The 26151-nt window shown below is 37.9% G+C and overlaps 1 long non-coding RNA gene across 1 annotated transcript in view; it reads right to left on the minus strand.

Annotated features, from left to right (window-relative positions):
* Positions 1–3486: 3486 nt before the first annotated feature.
* LOC125326884 overlaps positions 3487–26151 on the minus strand; it is a 46024-nt gene continuing 23359 nt past the window's right edge. The window contains exons 2-3 of the long non-coding RNA XR_007204055.1: positions 25209–25403; positions 3487–8335 (exon numbers count right to left, since the gene is read on the minus strand). This is a non-coding gene — a long non-coding RNA (uncharacterized LOC125326884). The remainder of the gene's footprint in view (positions 8336–25208; positions 25404–26151) is intronic.

The following is a 26151-nucleotide window of genomic DNA, read 5'->3' on the forward strand; positions in this document are numbered from 1 at the left end:
GATGTTGCCCACAACTGAAGTTAAGGTAATGGCATTTCCCAAACCAGTAGCAAACCATAGACTAGTAGCTGGACAAAGCATGTTTCATGATTTGGTAAGCAAGACTAGTGGTGTCACCTGGGCCTCTCACATAGTCAAAGCTCAATACTTCATAATCTGAAATTGGTTAAAAATGTAGAGGGAGATGAAGAGAAGGAAAGCTTTCCATTTTAGTTTTATAATTTTCTGTTTTCCTCAACCTTTTCACTCTCTTGTGAGTAAGATTCTTAAGCTTTAAGTGCTGAGCTTATTGCTTTAAAGAGTCAAAAACCAAATAAAATGAAAATGTAAATTATTTTCATTTTGTTTTCAGGTTCTTCTGTTTTTTTGTGTTCATACATTTCAGAGAGACAAAATCATCATTTGATTTCCATATATTCAGACACCAAAATTTTATGTTTTTTAAATCTACTTTTAACATTATATCAGAAACTCTATCTGTAATTTAGATGCAGATTCTCTCATTGACTACTCAGCAGTTCTATCAGCCCATACAGTATATCCTCAGTTGATATATCCTTAACAACACCTCAGGAAGAACTTCCTGGAAAATTATTTTCCCAGTATTAGAAAATTTTAGTTTGTCATCACAGAATCAAACTAGGATATGTTCTAATAAAGACCCTTAAAAATATGAGGCTTTATTTTCTTAGTTTAAAAAAAACTAAAAACCTGAATCTTTCAAAAATATGTCTTTAATATTCAGTTCTCCTCCACTAAAAAGTAGTTTGAGAAAACTAGGGAGACTCCACAATATCAAACACCAGACATTTTTCTATAGGAATATAGACATGATCGTTTCTAAAATGCACTTCTCATTTCTTAGGGTGACATGGGTTTAAAACTTTGAGTAGGCAGGAGAGGATAAGGGCATTTTTTTCTCCCCTTAATCTTGTTTCTTCCAAAGATCAGGGTTTTGCTCAGGAATGTACTCTTCTCTTGAGGATACATAAACAAAAGGCAAATAGCCCCTGAGTGTGTGACTCTTGCATGGTGAGGTCAGCACTAGTTGAGACCTCTTATTGATCTGTTGAATCAGATTGGAGAATATGAAATTCTTAAGTGTGATCCAGCACCCATCCATGCCCTCCAAAATCTTTGTCTTCACTGAGCAGGAAAGATAAGCAAATATTTATGTAAATATTTATTAAGGTTCTTTTGCTAGCATACACTGAACAAAGTTTATTTTCAGTTATTGTATTTGTTATCAGAATTTCTTGATTAAGCCATTATTTTTACTACATCCTGTAAAAGCAGTTCAGCACTCACATAGTTTATATAGAACTATTCGCCTCCAAAACAGACAAATTTGATTGCCTATATAAACACCTCCTTTCCATCTCACTATGTTACTGGTTAGAATTGTACAATTGTTATTGTACATTATTATTACAATTATAACAATGGTCATTTTCAAAGAATTATTATTAATTATATATAACCACAGTCATTTTGCTTAGATATTGGTGCAATCTTAAACTTCTGGTTTTGGAACTATTTTAAAAGTTCTGGAATTTTTCAGAGAATTAGGCTGAGAACCTGATGAGGTTAGGCCATGAGAACCTGATGAGGTTCAACAATTCCAAGTGCAAGGTGCAGCATCTCTACCAGCGCAATCCCAGACAAGAGTACAGAAGAACTCATTGAGGTCAGCCCTGCAGAGAAGGACATGGGAGTGTTGGTAGATAAAAACCTGGACATGACCAGGCAATGTGCATTTGCAGCCTACTGTGTCCTGGGCTGCATTAAAAGAAGAGCAACCAGCAGGGTGAGGGAGGGGATTTTGCCCCTCTACTCTGCTCTGGTGAGATCCCAGTTGGAGTGCTGCTTCCAGCTCTGGGGGCCACAACATAAGAAGGACATGGACCTGTTGGAGTCCAGAGGAGGACCACAAAGATGATCAGAGGGATGGAGCATCTCTCCTATGAAGACAGGTTGAGAGAATTGGGGTTGTTCAGCCTGGAGAAGAGAAGCCTCCAAGACCTTATTGTGGCCATTCAGTATGTGTAGGAGTGTATAAAAAACAGGAAGAGAGATTTTACAAGGATATTTAAAGATAGGACAAGGGGGAATGATTTTAAGCTAAAAGAGCAGAGATTTAGGTGCTAGGAAGAAATTCTTTACTCAAACAGTGTTGAGGCAGTGGAACAGGTTGCCCAGAGAAGTTGAGGGTGCCCCATCCCTGAAAGCGTTCAAGGAATGGCTGGATAGAGCCCTGGGCAACCTGATCTAGTGGATGGCATCCACCCACGGCAGGAGTGTTGTAATTTCATGATCTTTAAGGTCCCTTCCAACCCAAGCCATTCTCTGATTCTATGAATAAGATATGCCTTCAGGAATCCCAGAGTCCTGAGAACAGTGAGAAAGTTTGGGAAGAAGGAAAGAAGACCTACTCTCAGTGAAAAAGGATCAGGTTAGGAAACATTTAAACAAGTTGGACATACACAAGTCTGTGGGATTTACTAGAATACAGCCACAAGAACAGAGGGTGTTGGCAGATGTCATTGTGAGGCTACTCTCGCATATATCTGAAAGGTCAAGGTGATGAGGAAATGTTCCTGAAAATGGGAAGCAAGCAAATGGCATTCCTTGGAATTTTCAAGTTTCCAAGGAAGGATGAGAAGTCTCCATTCTTGGAGATACTCTAAATTTGACTGGACACAGCCCTGGGAAACTTTTTCTGGTTGACCCTGCTCTGAATGGTGATTGGATTAGATAATCTCCAGTAGTTCTTTCTAGCCTCAACTCTTGTGTGATTGTGTGATATCCTGTGGAAGTTTTAGTGCTAGAAAAGTCTGATAGGAATTTTAAATAAAAGCATTGTGAACCTTGTCATACTTCCCACTTCAGATGGAAAAAGGAAAGAAAAATTAAAAAAAAAAAAAAAAGGAAAAGAGAAAAAGACCATACCATCACCACCCTCTTGGGTGCCTGGGTGCCTCTCAATTAAAAACTGATATTTGTTTGAAGTAATTCTTTCAGAAATCCCAGTGTGCCTGAGACTATTATAAAAGCTTTTGTTTACATGCATTAAATTACAACAGTTTTCCAAGAAATCTGTTTTCATTCAGTTATTTACTCTCAAAAACAGGTTTCTTGAGACCAGGGAGAAGGCTTCTTGCAACCATATGGAATCTTCTGGCCAATACAGCTTCTCCTTAGAAGTTCCCATCTATCTATATTTTGCAATCAAATCAAATGCAAATCAGTCTGACTCCATAACACTTTCCAAGGCAATAAAAGTTTATAATGCATTTGGAGGCCACCACACAGGAGAAATGAACACTTTCCCACTACACTCCCCGTTCTGTCTCATCTCCCAAGGAAATCTGAAAAAATCTTCTAATACTATATATTTGCACTTGAACTAATAGTGGTTATAAGTATGATACAAGCCTGTAAATTAAGAGTGTCTAACTCATAAACCCAGCATCCCCCTCTCTTTTATTTATTTATTTTTTTAATTGAAGCCAAATTCCACTTTCAACCAGCAGAAATTCCTCGCCCCCAGTACTCCATTGTTGGGAATGTCTGGAAAGTCCAGATGTTGGAGGCAGTAATTCAGGGGCTGAAGGAGTGCCTGAAATACCCACTGCCGTCTGGAGGACAAGAGAGAGGCTGAGCTGCTGGAACCTTCCACCAGTGCAAGCTGTAATGCATTGTATGCTTCTGTTGTGGTTTTGCCTAGAATAAATGGGGATTGAAACTGGAAACTACTTAATGGTGCAAAAAATTAACATAGCCCCAAAAGACTTGGAAATTTAAATCTGAGTTTGTACTCACTGATCTTCTGTGGTGTGTCATGTTAATTCATGTCCTATTTTTATGTCTTATTATGAGAAATGTTGCTTATTATAGAAGGGAAAAATCTGTCAGATATGATTAATGCCTTCATGTCTAGGAAAGTAGCCTTGTAGCCATACAGGCTTAGGATTTAAAAGAAACAAAGTTTTAGGGAGAAGTAATTTTTTTCTTTTAAAAAACCTGATGCAGGTGGAAAAAGAGCACACTTTTCAGGCACAGTTTTTCAGTTTTTAAATTCCAAGGTATTGAAATTTGTACAGATGAAGTAGGGCATAATTGATGGATATCTTTAGTCACATACTTAATAAACTGGAGAGCCAAATTAAAACTTAATCTATAAAAAAATTCCCATGCTATGAAAAAAGTGGAAAAATAATGAATGATGAGACAAGATCTAAGCGGATGAACAACCATAAAATGTCATAACTCTTGAGATTTACAGAAACATTTTCAGGTAAAACACAGCATTTCTGTTTTATATTTATAACTCCAACATCAGAACAAAAAAATGCTTCCATATTTTACTTTTCAGTGTAGCTACACAAAGTTAAATAAGAGACAAAACCGTCTTATCACCATTGTAAGACAAAAATTCCAGTGGTGGTACACGCAAACTTCAGAGATAAATTTACTGCAAACAGCAGTGAATATGACTGGTCCTTTTTTAATTGTAGTAGATGGAACACAAAGAGCCAGCACAAATGGCAGAAAACAAATAGGATTTTTTTTTTTAAATTGAAGAATTTTAATAATTGCAATGAATTAAGACACAAGTCATTCTTGAAAAAACCTCAAAAGCCCTTGAAAAATGACAGATTAAATAGCCTGACAAACAAGATCTAGTAAGAGGCATAAAGTCCTCTATTCCATCCAACATTTTAAGTCATCCATAATGATCCTAACACAAAATATTAATAAAGTGTAATTTGTTCTGGAAGGGTCTAATATTTAAAACAGAACATTTGTAATAAAACTTTCCAAGATCCATTCTCATCAATAATGCTTTCTTTTCCTCAGAAAAGAACGGAGGGCCATGAAAGCATTAGATTCTGCATCTCCAGGAGGAAGCCTCCCTGAAAGCTTTTTTAACTTATTGTGCAAATAGATGATCCACATCTATTTGATGGAACAAGATATACAGCTACCACGAACAGCAGTACTTCCTCTCTTTGTCACTCCCTTCCTCCCTCAAGATCTGCATGGCTTCTCTGGCTCCCTCGAAAACACAGAGCTCTACTGAGATCTTATGGACTACTCCAATACACACACACTGCTCTCTATGACATCCTCTGGCCTTTCTGAACCCTCATCCACTTTGTCCTTACTGGATTCCCTCAGCCCTCAACACCTCCCTGTACACACTTGTTGAATATTTTGTGTCATTATCACAAAATTCAATTTTGCTCTTTGGGGAACTGGAAGTTAATGTTGCCTCCAGAACTGAAAAGCCTTGAGTGGGTCCTGGCACTACATGAGGAATTGTATCATTCAGTGAGGAATGCGATCTGAAGAGCCCTATTCAGCCTACAAATCATTTACTCAAAAGACTACAATAGACACCAGGCAGAAAATAGTATGAATACAGGGAAAAAAAAAAAAAGGCAGCCTCAATCCTGCAAACACTTATGTGTGTACTTAATGTAATGTGGATGAATATTGATTTCAATGAGAGTGCTTATATGCATAAAGCAAGGCATATGCATGCTTATAGGATCAAGGCCAAGATTGTTAAGTACTGCAAGCTGAGCTTTAATGACTGATAAAGCAACTTAGGAATACACCAAAATATGTCAAGGAAATATTCAAGATGCCCGGCTGGTTTCAATACTTATAAAATTGTATCTCTGCTCTGACTCTGAAATAAGAGAAATAATTTGTTAGTAAATTAATGACAATCACATAAAATTAGAATGTAGTATAATGTATGAGCGAAAGGAGTACAGATATGTGGCTGAATAATTCTGCCTCCTGCTAGAATGCATCCATTTCTGTGGCAGCTATTGAAAAATGTACAAAAACATAACAGTTTATGTCAAAGAGGTGAATGATCCTCCCATTTGCAACAGCCAGGGAAAATTAAAGTTGAAAGGGAATTGCTCACAACAGAATTCATCCTGCAAATATACAGACTGGGAGTTGCAAAGCCAATGGGTGATCATTTCAGACTCCACTGTACAGCTGGGTTTTAGTCTAGGTGGGCATACTGGCCACAAATTCTCTCATGCTCTCTGTCATAGTACATTCTGAAACACTGACCTAACATTTTATCAAAATTAATTTTTTCTTCAGCCTTCTATGAAAAAGAATGGATGTGAAACACTTTGTGGAAATGCACACTCTGGTTTCTGTTTAAACGCTCTCAGGGAAACTTTAATTGCATAACCAAAATGACAGTTTGGGACAGTGACTGGTAACTTAATGCTGGAGACTTTGAAAACCTACGCCTGAATTCCCCACTCAGTAACAGCATAACTAATTTAGCAGTGATGAACATGGAAAACAGACTCTCAGCTCAGCCTGAATGCCGAACAGATACTGTTTTCAATTATGGCGACCGCTCTGGTCTGCAAGGATCTTGAGTGCGAACACACTGCTTGTGAGCAGTGCAGTCTTGGCAGTGGAGAATACTCCAACTTTCCAGACAATACAAGTCACACACCTAAAACATTTTTAGGATTATACTGCATATTTTAGAAAGACAAGCTGAGGGGAATTCTAGAAGTAGCTCACAGAAAGGAGACAAGAGTCTTCCAGGGAAAGAGGCTTGGCTGAGCACTCAACTAATGTGCAGAGAGCCTTGTGGTGAAGAGGCTGTGGTGTCTCTAGCCCTGAAATTAAGTGGTGCAGCCCTGCCAGATTTGTGGTGTCCACACTGGATACAGTTCAGAACTGTCATGAATCTTCTCTGAATGTTAGATGATGGATAAGTGTCTCTTCAGATCTGGTCAGCTCTGCTAATATGACTAGCTCATGACTGTGGTGAAAAATTCACCTTCAGAAATTCCTCAAGAATCTGTATGAGACTAGGATTCCTGCTTTCTGTATGCTTTGTTCTAGGATGATCAAAATAATAACAAAATATAGTGACAAATTTCTAACTCTCCACCTACAGTGCTTCATTGGCTTAGGAAATAACATGCCATCTACTGCACAGCCTGCTTATTCCTGCCTAGCTAGGGGACTATGGTGGCAGAGCACTGGAACATGCTGTCCAGGAAGGTCGTGGAGTCTCCCTCTCTGGAGATATCCAAAACCCACCTGGAAACATTCCTGTGTAACTTGCTCCAGGTGATCCTGCCTTGGCAGAGAGGTTGAACTGGATGATCTCCAGAGGTCCCTTCCAACCCTAACAATGCTGTGATTCTCTGACTGCTGTAGAGGCATAGACTTGCATTATTTTAAACTCAAAGTAAGTTCTACCCTGGTGTGTAAAGACTTTGGGAGTTGTTAACACTCTGACTTACCTTTTTCCCCCTCTCCCTTCCATGTGGCTGCTTCAGCACCATTCTAGTTTTCCTTCTATGGTTTAACTGCAATAGAGTCAGTGACTGCTGTTTATCAGTCTGCAACACACAGAGTATCAGTGTAAGAAAGGCTATAGAGAAAAAAATTAGGGGCAGAAAAGGTAATGATTTTTTTAGTATGTAAAGAGGCTATTTAAAAAAAAAACCCCTTTGTTTGTACTGGCCAGTGTAGAATTGTGCTACTTTTCTTCTGAAGTTACACTTTAACATAGCATTCCTTGACCAGCCCTACAGTTTTTATTGTGTCTAGATTCTTCAAGAAAAAATAAAACAATATAGGAACAGCTCAGTGAAACTACCCCAGAGAGAACAGAAAAAAACCCAAACAAAACCCAAGCTTGTGAACTTTGAGGATGGAGCTTCAAAATATATATGTGTACTTTAAAACCAGATCTTTAGCTGATGAAAACCATCATGCCTCCACTGAAGCAAATGAAATTACGCCAAAACACACCAGGAGAGTATTTGACACTCAGTTGTGTGCACAAATTCCCTGGTCTGTGGCTGCTTTAAGAACAGTTGAACTGGCAGTTTGTTCAGGCAGGTTTTCGACTTGTCCGTGGAACTGCAAGGATTTTCTCACTTCTCATCGGTGTGGATCTGCAGCCAACATCTTTAAAAATATGTCCCGATCTCATTCAGCTCAAAGCTGTGTAATGAAATAAGGCAAGCCCTGAGATGAATTAGAGGCAAAGGGCCCCTTTGCACACTTGAACTCTATGTGCAGCTTTCGTTGACATCAGTGTGAGCTGTGTCTGCAAATCAGTGGCTGCCTTTTGTTATGGAGTAACAAATCTTTAGCACACAGCCTACTTCTGACAGAGTCAAAGTCTTCCTTTTAAAAAGCACATTCTTTCCTTAGATTCATGCAAAGACATCAACCAGCATTGCCAGATGACATACTCAGAAAATCAAGATGCTATCCTGGACCTGCAGTGCAAAGACCAACTGGCAAGGACTGTGCAAATCTGGAAAAAAAAAAAAAAACCTCTTACTACTTATATGAAATATCAGGAAAAATACTTCCAAAAATTCCAAAATAAGAACATCCTAATTTTAATCATGCTAACTAAAGCCTAAAGCTAACTAACTGACAGCAACACTAATGACAGCAGAAATGTGTCTGAGGTGTAGGAAAAGAGTATGCAGGGTCATAATTCAAATTTCTCAACACATTCAGTTAAGGCCATATTTTGCAGGAACTCATTTAAGCAATGTTAAAAGGATAGGTTTTTTCAAGCACTCTAAGCATCCAAAAAACTTCTGTTCTGACTTAGTGCGTAATCAGATTTTCCAAATGTTTCTATTTCCCAATTCTGAGAATTTTTGCAGGCCTGAGTCTCAGTCTGAACATTTCTGAAATGTTGACCATATCATGTAACTTACTCAGTTGAGAAAGGTACATAGTCCTGCTTTGGCGTCCAGTAAATAAACTCCAGTCACAGAGCATACCCTACTCACACATAAAGAGAATCCCTTTTGTTCTCTGAACTTTTAGTCATGAAATGGTTAAAAATATTGAAGGGCCAGAACTATCAGCACTGAGAGAGAGAGAGAGAGAGAGAGAATGGAAGGAGGAGTGTGGTACAGCACTTTGCAAGCTCAGTAGTTCTTCAGATGTGGTCTGGCATGTAGTTCATAAAGTCAAGCAAATCTCATTTCAGTCATACAGGCACATATGCATCAGCAGACATAGATACATAGATGCAAAGCCTCTGGAGAGTGAAATAAAGCAGTGTCATGTACATCTTTAGTAAATCAGCAGTAACAAAGATTTGAAGTTATAAAAAATTCATTGCTTTGTACTATTTCAGCACAAAAAAAAGCTGAAAGTTTCAGGTATGTGACAGCTAGGATAGGTTTTCTCTAAGAGGACACTGATGATGATATCATTTGAACTTTCTACTTCACTTTGAGTTTCTCATGATTATATATATTTTTAAATGGAATTTATAGGAACATGATAACAGAAAATACTTTCATCCAAAAAACATTGCTTCATCAGAGCAAAGTAATTTCATTGAAACAAAGGAATTTTAATTTTTTTTGGCTAGAAGTTTTTTGAGCTCTCTCTTTTTAATTCTGATTAGGAAAAAAAAAAAGAGAAAAGCAGATGGAGGGGTAGAAAACCAGAAGAAAGATGGATGTCTACATTCATGCAGGAAAAAGTTTTTTGGCAGAATTTTGGGCAACTGGATGAGATGAAGAAGTAAATCCCAAAATGTTGAAATACAAGAAGGAAATTGATTTTTTTCTTCCTAGGTCTGCTTCACTTTTTTATTATTAGAGTGCAGAATTTCTGGTTCTTCTGTGTTGTTTCTTTCAAATATTCTGTGGAATGAGGGATTTCATGCACTATGCCAGACTCAGCAATGCCCATGCAACCAGACATAGCACAAATGTTAGATTAGCCATAACAGCTAATTAGAACAACTTACAGCAGGGACAGTATTGTAGAATCATCAAATGGTTTGGGCTGGAAGGAGCCTTAAAGATTATCTATTTCGTACTCCCCTTACATGGGCAGGGACACCCCCCACTAGACCAGCTTGCTCAAAGCCCCATCCAACTGGCCTTGATTTTTATCAGTGTGTGACAGGAAAAAAGCGTTTTTCAAGATTTGGGATGGGATAATAGGATATGAGGTAATGATTAGGGATTTTTTTTCTAAGCAACATGAAGATATCCCAACTCAACATTGAGGGATTTAGTGAAGATTATGAGGTGAACAGGTAAATCTCTGGAGATTGACAAAACATTATGACTTACCAATATAGGCCGTAGATCTCATTTCCTTTGTTTTTCATCAAACAAATAATGAAAGAGGAATTTTTTTAATGCAATGGAAAGCAAGATGCAGGTAGATCCCTCTCCAAACTGAAGCTGTTATGAAAGATTGTAAACAGAGTGAAAATGTGTGTGACTTTCTCAGTCTGCATGAAGCAGCATCTGATTTTTCACACAATGTCATGCCAACTTAGAGTAATAAGAAACTATTCTTTCTACAGAAAATGGAAAATAGCATCTAAGAATAAGATAAATGCATCTTTGGCTGGAACGTCCACATTCACACAGGCAAGTGTACAGTGTTGCACAGGCCTTCTGTAGTCTGCTTTTTCCACCTCCTTGAAGAAAAGCAGTTATGTTGTGCTACCTAAAGTAAATGTAGAAACCCAAAGCTTCTGCACTTTTAGCATAGATGGGCCCAAGAGAAGCCTATTTAATAAGTTAGATGTGATGAACCATAGCCATTTTTCCTACCTACTCCTCTTTCCATCTATGCTGGTTATCTGTCTTCTCTACATCTCGGTTTCCATGAGTATGTTGTGGATATTGTCCTAGTCTTAAGGTAAGAATATTATTCCTAGCAATGAGAAAGAACACAGAGAACATTCAGCAAAAATGATAGGTTGTGAACACAGCATACTCTTAGCCTGGGGAGGTGATTACCACAAGGTCACTGTGGCCCAGTGGTTCTGGTTTTTTTGAACGGAATTCAAAAAAAGCTGGGCATTTTTGGAGTATAAAAATACACTGGTAAATATTATTGCATGTGTGTGTCCATATGTATTTTAAATACATACATGCATAGATACATATGCTTATATATACATAAAAGAAATATGTGAAAAGCGAGGCATGATTCAGAATTGAAACCAATCTCTATTGAGAGTAAGGAAGGCATGTCATTGTGATTGATTATTCCTCAGCTGCCCTGTTCCATTTTCTCCCCTAAGGCAGCCTGCACTGATGGTTGAAAGAGATCATTTCCCTTGTGTTCAAGTTCCTGAAGGCTGTCAGCAAAAGGTAACTTCTCAGACTTCAATGCAAGAACCTACCATGCTACAGACCTTCTGCTTTAGCTGTCATTCTTTGTGAAGGGGAAGAACATACAGACCTGCAGCTTATGATAGCCAAAACCCTAGAGACTTCTGGACCAGGCCAGATCATGGAAAGAATCATAGATGGATAGAGTGGCTTGGTTTGGAAGGGACCTTAAAGATCATCTAGTCCCACCATGGGCAGGCATGTTACCATCAAATATCACGTCTGGTTTGTCAGAGCCTGGATTCCTTCATGATGTTGCAATACACACCAGTGATGACGGTTGGTGATATCACAGCCTTAGAAATCAGTTTAGGAATCTTGCTAAGCCATGCCATTCTTTGTAGCTCATGATTCACACTTCCACTGCACGCTTCACAGGGCTGAGTTTCTGTAGCACAGATGAACTTCAGGCTCTCTGTATGCCATCTTCCCTTGCAGCCTGTGACTCTGACACAGCTGAATCTCAGACACTACAAATTTCTTTCTGGCTAATTCAGTGTCTTGATGTCAACGCCTGGGCAGGTGGGTAGAGATAGGCAGACAGTGCAGGGAGAGGAGAAGGCATGGCTGGACCAATGAAAGGTGCTAACAAGAACCTTGCATTCCTAGAGATGACCCATCTCCTGGACTTCAGTCTAAGCTTGTGTCCAAGCAATGTTGAGATAGCATTTGAAATACGCATAGTTTTCATGCTAAAATCTTTACTTATTGTAGCTAATAAGAATTTTAAATTTAGTGTCATGTCTAATTTTTCTATTTGATGAATTACCCTCTTTATTACCAAATTGAAGTCCCCCATAAACTAGCTGCAAATTATCTATTGATACTTTCTTTTTCTTCTGTTTCTTTTCCTCCACAATACAATTCTCTGCTGTATAACAATTGTATTTGCCTGGGACTATGGGAAGAGTTAGGTAAATCAATTTTAAACAAACCATATATTGTATGCTTATATAGTTTCATTTCCAATAAATAACCTGGATTAGCTAGTCAGCTTTACATGCAATCTTAATTTCAGTTTCATATGCATAACGGAAGCAAGGAAAAATGGGACAGACTTGAGAAGGGAAGAAAGATTATATGGCTACAAGCACAGTGCGATGTAAATTCATTTACAAGGGCATCTGCATCTGTATGTCCAGTCAAGTGGCACAGTGAATTGCGAGGGGATTATTGATTTCAAAATGACTTAACTGCAGTCATGCAGTACTGAGAATACCTTATTGCTTCCCTTAGCTTCATGTACCAATTTGATCATATTTTGTGTATGTCTCAGCAGTCACACATGTAAGTCTGAAAATAAAACAGCAACAATCTCACAAAAATAAAAAAAATTTTAAAAAAATAGCAAAAACAGGGTCTCACCACATAAGAGATCAGGTTTGCTCTTTATTTTCAAACACCCCAAATCCTATACTTATCTATTTGAATACCCGTCTTGAAACAATTAAAATGCAACTTACAGAAATGCTGAGCAGAAGCCCTCTGAAAATCAGGTCCCATCAAACTGGAGTCATCCAAAGAAATTTATGTCACTTTTAAGGTTTGAATTTATAACTTCCAAAGTCAACATGGATAAAACTTTCTGAATATGTGCACAACATGGAGCTAAGAGAACTTTGATACGGCACATTGCAAGCTTTTAAAACTTCCATGTGCATGCAGGCCTGATAACTTTTAAAAACTGTTTTTCAAGGAAAGGAGCAAGAAATAAGAATCATCTCCCCTAACATATGGATTAAAACTTTTACACTGTCAGTAATTAAAATACCATGACAAATTAAGAGCTGATAAAAGGCCACAGCTAAAGATTTATGTTCTTTTTTTTTAAAGCTTCTTTAAGCTTTACCAAATGTACTGTGCTCCATGTACTTCATCTCTAACATCTGAATCCAGTTAGCAGTGATTTTCAACTAACAGGGTGTTCCTTTGCATCAAAATGTGTAGCAGGATCTCTGTGTTACGCATGTCATTTTATGACAGTCAGTTAGCTCTCTTGCTGAAGTGCATTAGGAAACTGTTTTAAAGAGCTTGCACCTTTTGTCAGAGTGGTTAAAAAAAAAAAACAACATTGTTTAACAGCCCTGTATGTCTTACCGTTATACTCTCCACCTTTTGCAAAGGTCAGGGAAGTGTCATTTTGTGACTGTACTAATTTATTCAGAAGCACAGCTTAACTCTTCCTGTGACTTGTTAAAATCATGACAACACCATATCGGGTGGGGGGGAGGCAGGATTCAAAGTGTAGACAACACACGTTTAGTGAGTAGCTTTTTACTTGTGTCTTACATCAATCACTCCTGACATTTCCAAGGAGAAATCCTATCTGGACCCTAAAAATCTATTTCCTTTTCTCATGACAGCTGTGATTAAGGCAGGGCAGCTTGTACCATGCAGCTCTTTAATGATGAAGGCAGTCCTTCATGTCAACTTTCTTCTTAAAGTTGCACTTATCAGAAATATTCCAGTGCAAAGTATTTCCCCTTCTATTTGTTCTGTGCACACTTCCAATAAAAAATGAGGTTTGTTTGGGTGGTTTACAAAACTATCCCTAGAGGTCCACTGCAGCCAGTAAGAAAACAAGCTTCAGGTTTTCAAAACGTAAAGCTGGTTGCTTCTCAGCACAGCACCTGGTGTTTCTAAGGAACAGAAGAGGAATCATAGTGCCAACTTGTCATTTGGAGTCACCCTCGCATTGCTTTGTATAAAGTGAATGGGACGTTAGAGTGTTTCAGTGCCTTGTGTTATATTAATGTTCTGCTCAGGGCAGTGTAGACTCAGATCTCATTAAATATGGTTGTTTGAAATGACTTAGACACTGAATGGCATTGGGTCTGTATTATCAGCACTTACAGTAGGTCCAGAGGCTCATTGTCTGAGTTGTATCAATGCACAGTTTCACTACCTTTCTTCGCTTATCTGAGAAATACCCACACTAGTTAAAATTAGAAATGCTCTGACAGTGAATTACCTGCTGCTCACTCCTACCCATAGATGATGGCAAAAATAAAAAAGGTCTGCTTTTTATTGAGTTAATAATTACCAAACTTTTGGGGAAAGAAAATGATCTGTCTTTATATTTCTGATATGCTGCAACACAGTCCTCCTTGTCACATGATTAAGCATTCAACAACTAGACTTCAGGAGGCAAGAACAAGTATTGTGCTACACTAGAAGTCAGAAAAACTCCCTCCTTTTTCTCTCCACTCTCACTAGGTTACTAAAGTTTATATCAGAGCCATCCACTGGTTACTGAACATTTTCCAGCACTTCTGCTTCGGAAGTTTTTTGTACTCTTTATGAAGGGCAGTGTAATTCTGTTGGGCCTCAGATGGGTTTTCAATGTCAACCTGAGGTCAAGTGTGTGAATCTGAAGACAAGATCAGGACACATCTGGAGGACTGTGCATTACTGTCCTACCCTATTAAAAAGCAGCAGCAACAACAACTGCTTAGGAGTTCCTGGGGCTGAGCCTGACAGCGAAAACAGATGGATCACACTTCAGGATTTAATTTTCAGATGTGATTCCCCCATGCAGATGAATGGTTGGCAGAATTTATGATCTTTAAACAGTTTAATTTTGAAAAGTCAAATTCTGTTCTATGATGTACGAGACATCATAAGAAGCTGTGATAGCCTCTTGTGTGTGACATGTTATACAATGGAACTGTGTGGTGCAGTATCTCCACTGGAAAAAACTCATGGAGCCTCATTGTCTGTGTCAGTTTGGGTAGCTGCTGACCTGGCTGCTCACCTTTCACCCATGGTTTGCCTTCTTCTACCCACTACAGCAAGCAGTAAACCAAAACTCATCAACATTATAGCACCTTCATAGGTAACTGCTAACTCTGACCCATTTTAGGCAAAGACAATTGAAAATAGGAAGTAGGAAAATAACTACACAAAGATGATCAGGTTCTAAGTGTGTAGTTTACATACTTGCCTCCTTAGATGTGGCTCAGAAAAGTTATGTGTTGCTCATGGAAGAAAGCCAGTGCCTTTTAAACATTATTCATGACAAAATTCAGCCTGCCAGTCAACCACATGCCGCAGATGAATATAAGCCTAGGGCTTGCAAAGGTTTTTGTTGGGGTTTTTTGTTTAGATTGGTGGGGTTTTTTCTTTTTCTTTTTTTGTGCTAGAACTTTATGCATGCTCTCAATATAAATATGTAATAGAGAGGCTGCTTGCTTAAATACCCTCACCCCCCACACTCACACACAAACTGCTCCACGCATCATTATCATGCCATAGGGGTAGGCAGAAAAAGAGAATGAATCCCTATCTATTTGCCTGAAAAAAATGGGTTTATTTCATAAAAGCCATCAGTATATCCTGATGACTTTTCTGCACTGTATTTCAAATTAGGTACCAGAATGTTTTCTGAAGTTTCTTATGGTTCTTGATAAGAATCTTTTAAAATCATGCTTTATTCACTTAAACAGCCTTTCCTGAAAGCTGTGCAAATAGCAAGTATCAGACCAAATTCCAGGTTGAATGGTACACCTTTGGATTTTACAGTGATCCATAAGCCCCCTTTTTTTTGTGTAATCCTGACAAGGTCCCAGAAGCTAATGTGTGTGCTTTCCACTTTGGCAATATAGATTCATCTGTCATGCACACCTGTGCAATGACTGTTGGAGAGATGAAAGCACAGATGAGATGTAAGCAGAGTCTGGATCTACAAAGTCTTTCCTCTTCTGCTTCAGCTTTGCAATAATTCAGCTCTCCATGACTCTATCCTGTTTTTACAGTGGCCCATGTGGAAACAGTAACTATTGAAACACTCAGGTCCAATTCTGCAGTTGTCTACCTTTCAAGTAAGTCAAGGGAAGCCAAAATGCAAAAATAAACAAAAAGTATCCAAGAAACAAGTTTCTGCATCATACTAAAGAAAAGGATTATAATTTTGTTAACAACAAGGTCTATCAGTTGTCACTTAAAAAAAATAACATTTGTCAAAGAATTACCATCTGGGATAGAGAGTTTTTAACAGTAATCAGTGTGTGAGGAGTCTGTAAGATCTTAACTCCCTTAAGTTTATCTAAGCACTATCACACTTTTCTTGGATTTAAAGCTAAACAAGTCTATTTTAAGTAAGTATTACCCATTATTCTTCATTTCCTGTTGTACCTGGTATTTCTTCAATTAGCCACATATGTCAAAGCTTGACTTAATGATAGCTAATCTTCAAGCACTATCTGTTAATTTTCTTTGTCTGTTTCTGGATCAAGACAGAGAGCAGGGAACTACCCATTAGCTAATATATCCTTCAAGCTCAAAAGCAGAAGAACAAAATAGAATGGAGAAGTAGACTCAAATGACGTTTTCTCACTTCTGCAGGAAATAGAAATCTCTTCTAATAACTTAGTGTCATGTAGTCATCTGCTCCAGCCTGCGTGAATTAGAAAGAAACAAGCATAATTATAAAGCAGGAAAACAATAGTCGTTTATTCCACTAAAGTCAGAAAGTTGAAACTTTCAGAGTACTTTTTCTTTTTTCATTTTCCCATAGCTTTTCTATAGGACAAAGAGAATTCACATTTTGGAGAAAAAAAATTGAGGGTAAGAACATGGGACTTTTTGTTATGAAAAGGAAAGGACCTCTTCCATATTTTTCAAGACTCCTGGCATGAAGTTCACATGAGCAAATATAAACAAGAGAACCAAGGTAGTCACATAACTCCTCAAACTACCACAGGGATTTTTCCCCAACTAAGTATTACAAGAAACGAGTAAAATTTAACAGAGCACAATCATTCCCACACATCTCTTGCCAGCCATTGATATCAACCCTGAACAGCTAAAGTCAAAGGCCCAAAGGCTTACATAACCAAATTAATCCATCTCTTGTCATCATAGGAATCTGTTCTCTGATATCTGAAAGTACAGGGAAATACAAACCTATATTGTGGATTAAACATATATATTTCACATAAACTGCAATATTTATGAAAACACTTATTTGTCTGAATACTTGCAGTAGTTGTTGCAGTTTGGAGAAAAAGGAAATTAAGGGTCCACAATATAGTCATTAAAATTTAAAATGCTAAAAACATCCTCCAATTTTTTCTTTCCTTCTGATAACATTTATTCTTATCAACAATATCTCACCAAGAATGCACTTGGCATACGGCAACAAGACAGGATAAACATGCTCTGCCCCTACCACCAATACAGTTTTACATTCATAAGTGTCCTAGTTCCCACCAGAACAAAATTAATATTTTTACAGTAGCCAGGCTGAGCCCATCGGGTCTCTTGAGCTTGGGATTTCTGGTCTGCCATGTGCTGCGCTGAGTGGGCATGGCCAAGACCCAAATGTTGTTCGATACCATCTTAGGTCATTGCCAGGGATTGGGAGAAAGGGATTCTTTTTTTCTGGCTTCTGTGAAGAAAGGTGTTCCTATTCCTGAGGGGAAAATGTGGCTGCAGTCAGGTTAGGCTTTGAAATGAACATTTTTGTACACTTTTGTTATTAATATAGTTGCTATTAGTGTTTGTTTTCTTATCTCATTGCTGTTTCCAGTAAACTGTTCTTAATTCAACCTGCAATTTTAATCTTTTTGTGCCTTCAGTTCTCAAGTCCATCCCCAGAGTGGGAAGGGGAAGGTGGGGGGTGGTCAGGGGAAGCGAGTGGTGTCTGGTTTAAGAGAGTCTTGGGGGTGAAGGGAGGGGGGGCACTAAATTTGAGGAATGCCATTCCTAAAACCACAACAATAATCCACATATAGACAAGATTTTCTGAAAATAACTAGCAGTTCCAGCTACCCAGCCTGTGACACTTAAAAATAATATGGTTTTCAAAGTGCAGATGCTTAAAGTCTTAAGTTGCCTCCTTCCTTGAACCCTGGCCACCTCAGAACTGAACTGCTCCTAACTTATTATCTACATTTAAAATGGTGTTCAAAATCAGTTTCATCCAAATGAATAAAGAAAGCACACTATTTTCAAGGCAATTTGTATATCATAGCTAGAACATTTAACGGTTAGTTTTAAAATGACAGGCACGAGATATTTCTGACCTACAAGAAATGGTCTTAGAACCCCCAATACCAGAAATATGATGGAGAGTTAGAAATCCACACAACTGCATTTAATATAGGTTTACAAATATTGCTGAAAAAATATACCCGCACAGTATTTCCAATATGTTTAATTCTCTTGAAGGGCTGAAGCCAGTAAGTATCTTCAGCTAAATTTCTCAGCCAGTAAATGATAACTCAAAGTGAGAATTAATAAATACACTTCAAATCAGTCTTTTTTTCTATGAGCCCACTCAACAATATTTCTTCCAACTAATTCCCATAAATAACATCATGACTTGCACTAATTAGTTAAATTTTCTCTTCCCCCCGCCGCCAATCCTGCTTTGTGTTGAAGTAGTTGCTATATTGTAAAGTAATTGCTTCAGGGGTTAATCCCTGGCTTCCTTTCTGTCTCAGAGGCAAGAATATACAAATATGTCCACTCTTTAGAATGTTATCACAGTGCCCTCTCTTGTCAAAAGTAAATCAAGAGGGACTAACAAGAGATAAAGGGTGTGGGATTTGGTTTTTTGGTGAGGGACGAGAGGGGAGGGAGATGTTTTGTTTCAGTTGGCTGTTTTCTGAGTGTTTTTTACACACCAGATTCAAATGTAACTTTCTCTCTGAAGACTCACTAAGCAGAGACACTTTAATGAATTGCTCAAATGTGTTGCTAAGCTGCATACGAAGAACAGACATTCAGGAAACTGACACCAGTATCACATATGTTTCATAGCATCACATTTTATCCTTAACCCTGAAATTCAATTATTTACTTTAAACTGGAACAATAATTGCAAGATTAATCCAAGCCTATGATACAAATTAACTTAATTTGTCTACAGTTGTTTAGGAAATTATAAACTTTTGAGTGTATAAACAGTTGCAAATGCCGGGAATAATTCAAAGGCTTGTGAAGGGGAAATTTCCATTACAGTTATGTCAGACAAATTTAACAGGAAATAAATATAACTAAAAACGCCCATTTTCTTTTAGCACATAGAACCAGCAGAGTTTTCAACAAAAAAAGAAAACTGTTTTTTATTTGTGAATTCTGCAAGTTAAACTTGCCACAATGGTGATGTGTAAAATGAGAAGGAAGATAGATAACATGGAGTGACACACCTGAAGGAAACAGCTCCCTTTATGGAGAAATGAGGATTTAAGGTATAGTCTTTTCCCCAGGTTTCTGTTGGAATACAGAGAGGTGGACATGATTGAAATTTGCATTTAAATGGAAATGGTTAAAGGTAAAGGCACAATGTTTAGAAAAATGAGAGTATCCATTTTTCTAAGAGGGAGGCATACTGTTATTGTATACCATTAAGGTGTCACAGAGCCTAAAAATGTTTAGAAATATTAGACACTGCTGCAGAACAAAGAACAGCAAAATGCCATTTGGAAATGACTATACACTGTGAACGAATCTGACCGAATACTACATCATATACAATTGTCTTTAATGTTTTCTGCTGCCATTACCTAATGTGAGTCCTGTTCACTAAACAGTAGAAGATGTATTAGATAGCTTTCTGATACTTTTCAACTGCAATATAATCCAGAATCCATTCATCATTCTATCCTGGTGATTTCTGCAGGTCTTTCTCCATAGGATACCACCAGACCCTAAAATGTTTGCCTGGCACACTTTCCGAGAACACACTGTGAATTTTAACTGTGTCACATGAAAACCCTGATGTGTTTCTGTAATACCAAAGATGAGACACACATTTTGCTGAAGATAATGAAATATAGAATGCAACAAGTCATGGAACTGTTGAGTGGAAATTGCCTTAGTGAATATTTGTGTGTGAATTTGAGACAGACACAAGAAAATATTTTCAAGAGGAAAAGTAGAAGACAGAAAATTCTTCTCAGTCTTCCTTTCCCAAATGAGAAGGCAGAAAATAATGCTGCATATGTGTGGACTCTTATTGATACACACAGGCACAAATATACAAGTATTCTTGAGAGGATAAATGTGTGTGAATGCATGTAGACAATAAGAGACTCACTAAATCATTCTATTTTAAAAGGTTTGGATCTTTTCACATGTAACTTTTTTAAGCAAGTGAAAATGATGAGATTTGAGAAAATTTTGGTGTTTGACATTTTTTCACGATTATAATTTTTCTCCAGCCTTTTTCTCTCACCTCCTCTCACCTTCTCTAGCCTCTTTCTCTCACTAGTTTTCAGTGATGTTAACCCTCTACTTTAAAATAGCGTTGTTGCAGCTAAAATCAGAAGGTACTGAAATCTCAGTCAGCAGGATCATTTTCAGAGCATTTCTTATCTGGGAGAAAACAGAAAAGACCAGAGTTGTCTGCAGTAAAGCTCCAAGTAGAAACTAGTTTTAGCAATTGCAGCCCAGCTCAGATCCACATTTACCCCAAATCTACTATCGGATTTTTAGAGTCTTTCTTAGCCTTTCTGAAACCATAAAGGTGAGCTGCAACTCACCTATCTTCTTTCTGTACTGACATGAAGAGCTTTCCTGTTTTCCTGACTTACATCATCCTGATGTAAGGATACATACAGCCCGACAGAGGAGGTAGAAGCCTTCTCTGGTCTTTTCCCACAGATCCAGGTGTCCAAGAGCTAAAAGGTATTTATCTCAAGACTTTGTCATCCAGTTCTCAGAAAACTGGATACAAATATACACCATGGACACCAAACAAAGTCAGACCAGCACCTTTGTGATTAAGTTTTGGTCCTTGCACAACTGGTTTAGTTAAGGCTGACCCCTAGAATGAATCATAGGGGTCAGCCTTAACTAAACCAGTTGTGCAAGGACCAAAACTGTTAATCACAAAGGTGCTGGTCTGACTTTGTTTGGTGTCCATGAGTCATTCTAGGGGTCTATGGACCTGCAGACTCCTAAACTAGGTCATTATTGCTAAGGAAAAAAAAAGGTAGAATAAAGGACATCTTCAAATGAGCTCAAACAGATAGGCCCCCCAAAAGAGTCCACATTTTTATTTAAATGTCATGTATACCCTGCATGAAAAGCCACATAGTTCAAATATATACATCTCCACTATTAAAGATTCTTTTTTTCTTACACCTGTGAGTGTTTCCACTTCCCAAGACTTCAACTGTCTGCACTGTCAGGGACCAAAAATAAAATTGTAATTGAAATACAGATAAGATAGAAACCTTTAATTTACCTTCTCCCTGAGCAACAGGACCTTTCCAGCTGCATCTGATATACTTTTCTTTTTAACGCCGGGGCTGGTGCAAAATTATCTTTAGATAAAATATTTTAGGGATTTAGGGATTTTGTGTGCCTCAGGACAAAGGACAGTGTTTGTGAGAAGATCACTGCCCTCTTTTTAAGGCAAAATTCCACCCTTATTGAAATTTCAGTGTAACAGAAAAGTATGCCACTTCATTACCATACTATCTGTCGTAGACTGTAGTCACTTTTACTACAGGAGTGCTTGAACATCAACAGCTGAGTGTCAAAAAGGACTGGTAGTAGAAAATGACGTGTATTTTCCCAATAAATCCATTGGGCATTTTTTCTTAACTTTTTGATTTTCTCATATAAGTGGATGTTTCTAGCACACTACAGAACTATATGCAAAACTTATTCCAGGAAAATAGGATTATGCTATAACTTGTCTGTCTGATAACATTGGGTCCTTCAGTACACATTTGTGAATCGATAAAGAACAAAACCAGAAAGTGATGGGGAGACAGAACAATGGTATGACCCCCATTCAGGACTGAAAATAAAACATTTCTACTAAAGCATTGAGTAGGTTTGACATAAACTCCTGGAAGCATATATTTTTAATGAAAATATATGTCTGCAAAGCTTTTCAGCTAAACAAAAATATAGACCACAGTAAAATACTGTAAATATGATAAAACCAACCTTGAGGGAATTTATGCTGATTTATGGCACCTGATGATGCCAATAATTGAAATCTGCATAATTTAATCTATTTCCCAGGTAACATTTTCAGGAATTACTCTTAAGAAGTAGTTCTGTGCTCTTACTTTATTACTTGTTTTATGAAATACACCTCTGCTGCAGGTAGGCTAGATCTTTCCTTCATGTTCTACATTCTGGTTAATAACATCAGGGACAATTCAAAGTACGTTGCTATGACAAACACCAGTTCGCAGTCTTGAAGGGCAGAGGCCGAGTGATTTAGTAACTGTCTCAGTTCACTTCCCACATGTGTGCAGTGCTGTATCTGATCAAAACCCCCCTGCAAAGTAGTGGGAAGAACAATACTGAAACATCTAAGCTGAACTTACTCGATCTTTTCAGGTCTCAAAGCCTATATCTGATTTATTGCATCTTCCCATTAGATATCAGAGGAGCATCCCTTCTTCCCACCCCCACCCCAATTCCTCTTTATTTCAGATAATAGAAATAAGAATGTTTTCATTATAAAATCTTTCAGGAAAGGACAATTATTGGTTCCTTTAACTGTGTAGCACCTATCATTGTAAAGGTTCCTTCTCTGATCAGGCAATGCACCAAATCCATGAAAATCAAGACATGTAACAAGTGCATGACTTCACTACTCAGGAAAGAAAGACAGGAAATTTCACCCAGCATCTCAGCTGGATGGCTGATGCTCCAGACTGCCTAACACCACAACTGCAATCCATAGAAGAAACGAGAACACTCAGAATAGTATAATTTCCCTGTTTATATCTACACTCTTATTCCTGAAAATACGGTCTCATACTTTCACTTCCTCATGATGTTTGGCACTGAGCACTGCAATGTTAGTACCTGGATAACAAACATCCCAGCTGTTTTAACTGCCTAAAGTCCTTCCACAGAAAATCAGATTTCCTCCATTATTCACTATAGCAACTGTGACAAGGGACTCAAAAGTAAGCAAAAGGTTTTTGTCGTAGTCTTCAGCAGATATCCCAGACACTATTTCAGACAGACTGAATAAGCACTTCTGCTCACCCTTCATTCATTCATTCCTCTTTTGGCCATAAAACTGAGGATTAGGATGGAAAGATATGACTGAAGAAGTCATGCCAAAGCTGTGAAGGAAGGAAATTTCCCTTTTCTTCTGATAAAACCATACAATAAATTATTGCCTTCTTCAAACACATGTAAACTACACAGTTGCATGCCTTACTATTTAACCTGGATGTGTTGATTTTACAAATATTTATGCATCAACCCCCCCCCCTTTTTTTTCTTTAAATATCAAATGTTAATCATGAATGATATTCTGCACTGGATCTATACTCCTTTGAAATTGGGGTGTTTTGACTCCAGGCCTCCACACTTTAAAGTATCATTTTACTTTTTCCCTGAACCAGTCTTTGTTTCCTATTTATGTGCTAATGTGTTCCCTGAACAGTCAAAAATGAGTCCTTGCTGATTATTTGCACTCACTGAAAACTTAGCCTGTTAATAGCTGTAAAAAGAAGGAAAAGATAAAAAGGGAGAGAAAGAGCAAGCAACAATAATAGATAAATAGATAAAGTTGGGGGAAAAGTTTATGCAGAGAAAAGAAAGAAAAAAAGAAAAAACCCAAATGACAGATTATTCTTCCTCCTGCTGTTTCAGTGATAGCTATTAATGTGTTTTAAAGTCTTCCAGATTGGCCTTAAGAAATCAGTTATCCTAGTCCTTGTTTCAGTAGAAAGACTCATGGGAGCTATTAGCAGTAATCTAAGTTAATAAACTGTAAACTAACTTTTTTTTTCAATAGGAGGAAAAAAACCCTACAACCTTTGACAAAATAATTGCACCAGTTATAAAGCAACCAAATGCTGGTTAACAGTCACATCAAGCCACTGGGGTGGAAAGAAGATATCCATAACCAGGCTTCTCCCAATGAAACTGTTTGTTTTCTCTTATTTAAAGTGTTCTTTAAAAAAAAAATAAAATACTTTCTTTGCAAGCCGTAAAATGTTTGAATAATGTCTGATGGTGCTTATCCACTGGCTAAAGTCTCCAGTTAAAATAAAGAGAGGATTTAGGGCTTGATTCACAAAACACTTATCTGCAACTTATAGAACCCTTTCAGTTAGAGAAACAGGGCATTAGCATGCAAAAAGTAACAAGCACTCTGAATCACACTATTTCCTATCCACAGAATAAAACTCATCATGTGCAACTCTTTTGATATCAGCTACGGTCTCTTGCCTACATATGAGAGGGAAACAATATATCTCCAAACAACACAGCTCCCCATTGTCAAATATAACATTTTCTTTCCTTCCAGACAGCAGAAATATTGACACAAACATCAGAGATTGCAATGGTAACAACTAGATTTGAAGGTACTGCTGGGTCTTCTGATGATCCAAAGAACAAGAAATGGGAAAATTGCACCTTGCAAGCGAACTTGGCCTCTGTGTCTGAGAGGATCATGGAATTAAATTTGTCTTGCCTAGATAATTCCAGCAAGATTAATTTTGGGAATTTTTTTGGTCATATAAAAGAAAATATTTGAGAGTAAAATCAAATTTTGGCAAAACTTTTGGCTTCAGTAAACCATTTTTTGGTTTTCTGAGTGGTATACCTGGGTACTCCTAATCTTTTGAACTTCAAAAGAGAGCTGAGATAGAGGTGTCTTCAAAAAAGGCTCAGCTCCTCTCCCTCCATGCCAGCTTTAAAGGAGGAAACACTCTCATTTTGTGGTTTTGGGAAACTCTGGATGGAGTTTGCTCATTTGGATATCTTGCATAGAGACAGGAGGAGAGAAATCATATAGACATGAATGGAGTTCAATCTTCCAGCACACGTAACACCACTTAATGCTGGTCCAGCAGCACATAAAAACCAAAAAGCTTTCAAATATCTCATCTGGAAATTCCCCTGGCACTAATGCTAGGAGGGAATGAAAGTGAAAAGGTGTTACAAGGAAAAAGTGTCTTTTCATCACCAGGGATATATTATTCCTGGCATGACCTAAAAGATTAATTTAGCCTAAAGCAGTTCAAGGAATCCTAAAGACCAAAACCTTTTTTGCTTTCCCAGTTAACTTACCATTTTTTGTACATCCATATGTAGGCTGTACAGCCAGAATGATCTTGCCTTGCATGCTGCATATTTAACCTCTGTTTGCTGGACAGTGGCTGGTCAGTGTTCGGCCAGTGCTCAACCAAGGGGTTTAAGCAGTTTTCTCAGAAAGAGATGAAGATGGGAAATATTTTTAGCTGGGCTGCACCCATTCTGGTATTTCTGCAATATACAAGAGCAATGAGGTTACAAACTGTTGTGCATTGTTCAATTGATTTACTCTGTATTTCTGGGATCTACTTACAACCTGGATTTCAGAGCACTGCTGCCCTAAAAGAGTTATAAAAGTAACTCATAAAAATAAGTGCAGGCCCTGTGGTTCATTAAAAACTATGGAAGACTAATGTACTTCTTTTCCCTAAAAAACCCATGCTTGACCACAGTACATGGAAATAAATGTATTAGAAGGATGGAGGAAATGTTATTCCTTCTTTGTTCAAACACTATCTGTACTCAGCCATGTTTAACAAATTCTTTTGCAGCCTTGGTGAAACAGTGCTTAAGGGCATGATATGGCAAAGGAAAATGGTCCTTATTCACTTAATTTTGGCCTTTGACCAACTATTTTTTTTATTAGACAGCTACAATAACAAATGCTTTGCACCAAGGTTCTGAGCATAGAAAGTATGCATTTATGGCCTAAATCAGGTAACAGGGCTATAGACACTTAATAGTCAAACACTTCTGCTTACCGGCCCACTGAGACAATCCAAGCAGAACACCCTTGTCAGGGAAATTTGATATCCAGAGCAAATAAAATAAACTGGCCTACTCATACCAGGGGTAAAATTTTAAATCCACCCCTAGTCGTTGTTAAGACTCTTAATGACTGTGATGGAGTCATGATTTCACTCCAGACACACATGATATGAAGGACCTGTGGTGACTTCCATGAGTTTAGAGGAAACCG

Source organism: Corvus hawaiiensis, chromosome 6, assembly GCF_020740725.1.
Source record: "Corvus hawaiiensis isolate bCorHaw1 chromosome 6, bCorHaw1.pri.cur, whole genome shotgun sequence".
In the NCBI taxonomy this organism is placed as follows: domain Eukaryota; kingdom Metazoa; phylum Chordata; class Aves; order Passeriformes; family Corvidae; genus Corvus; species Corvus hawaiiensis.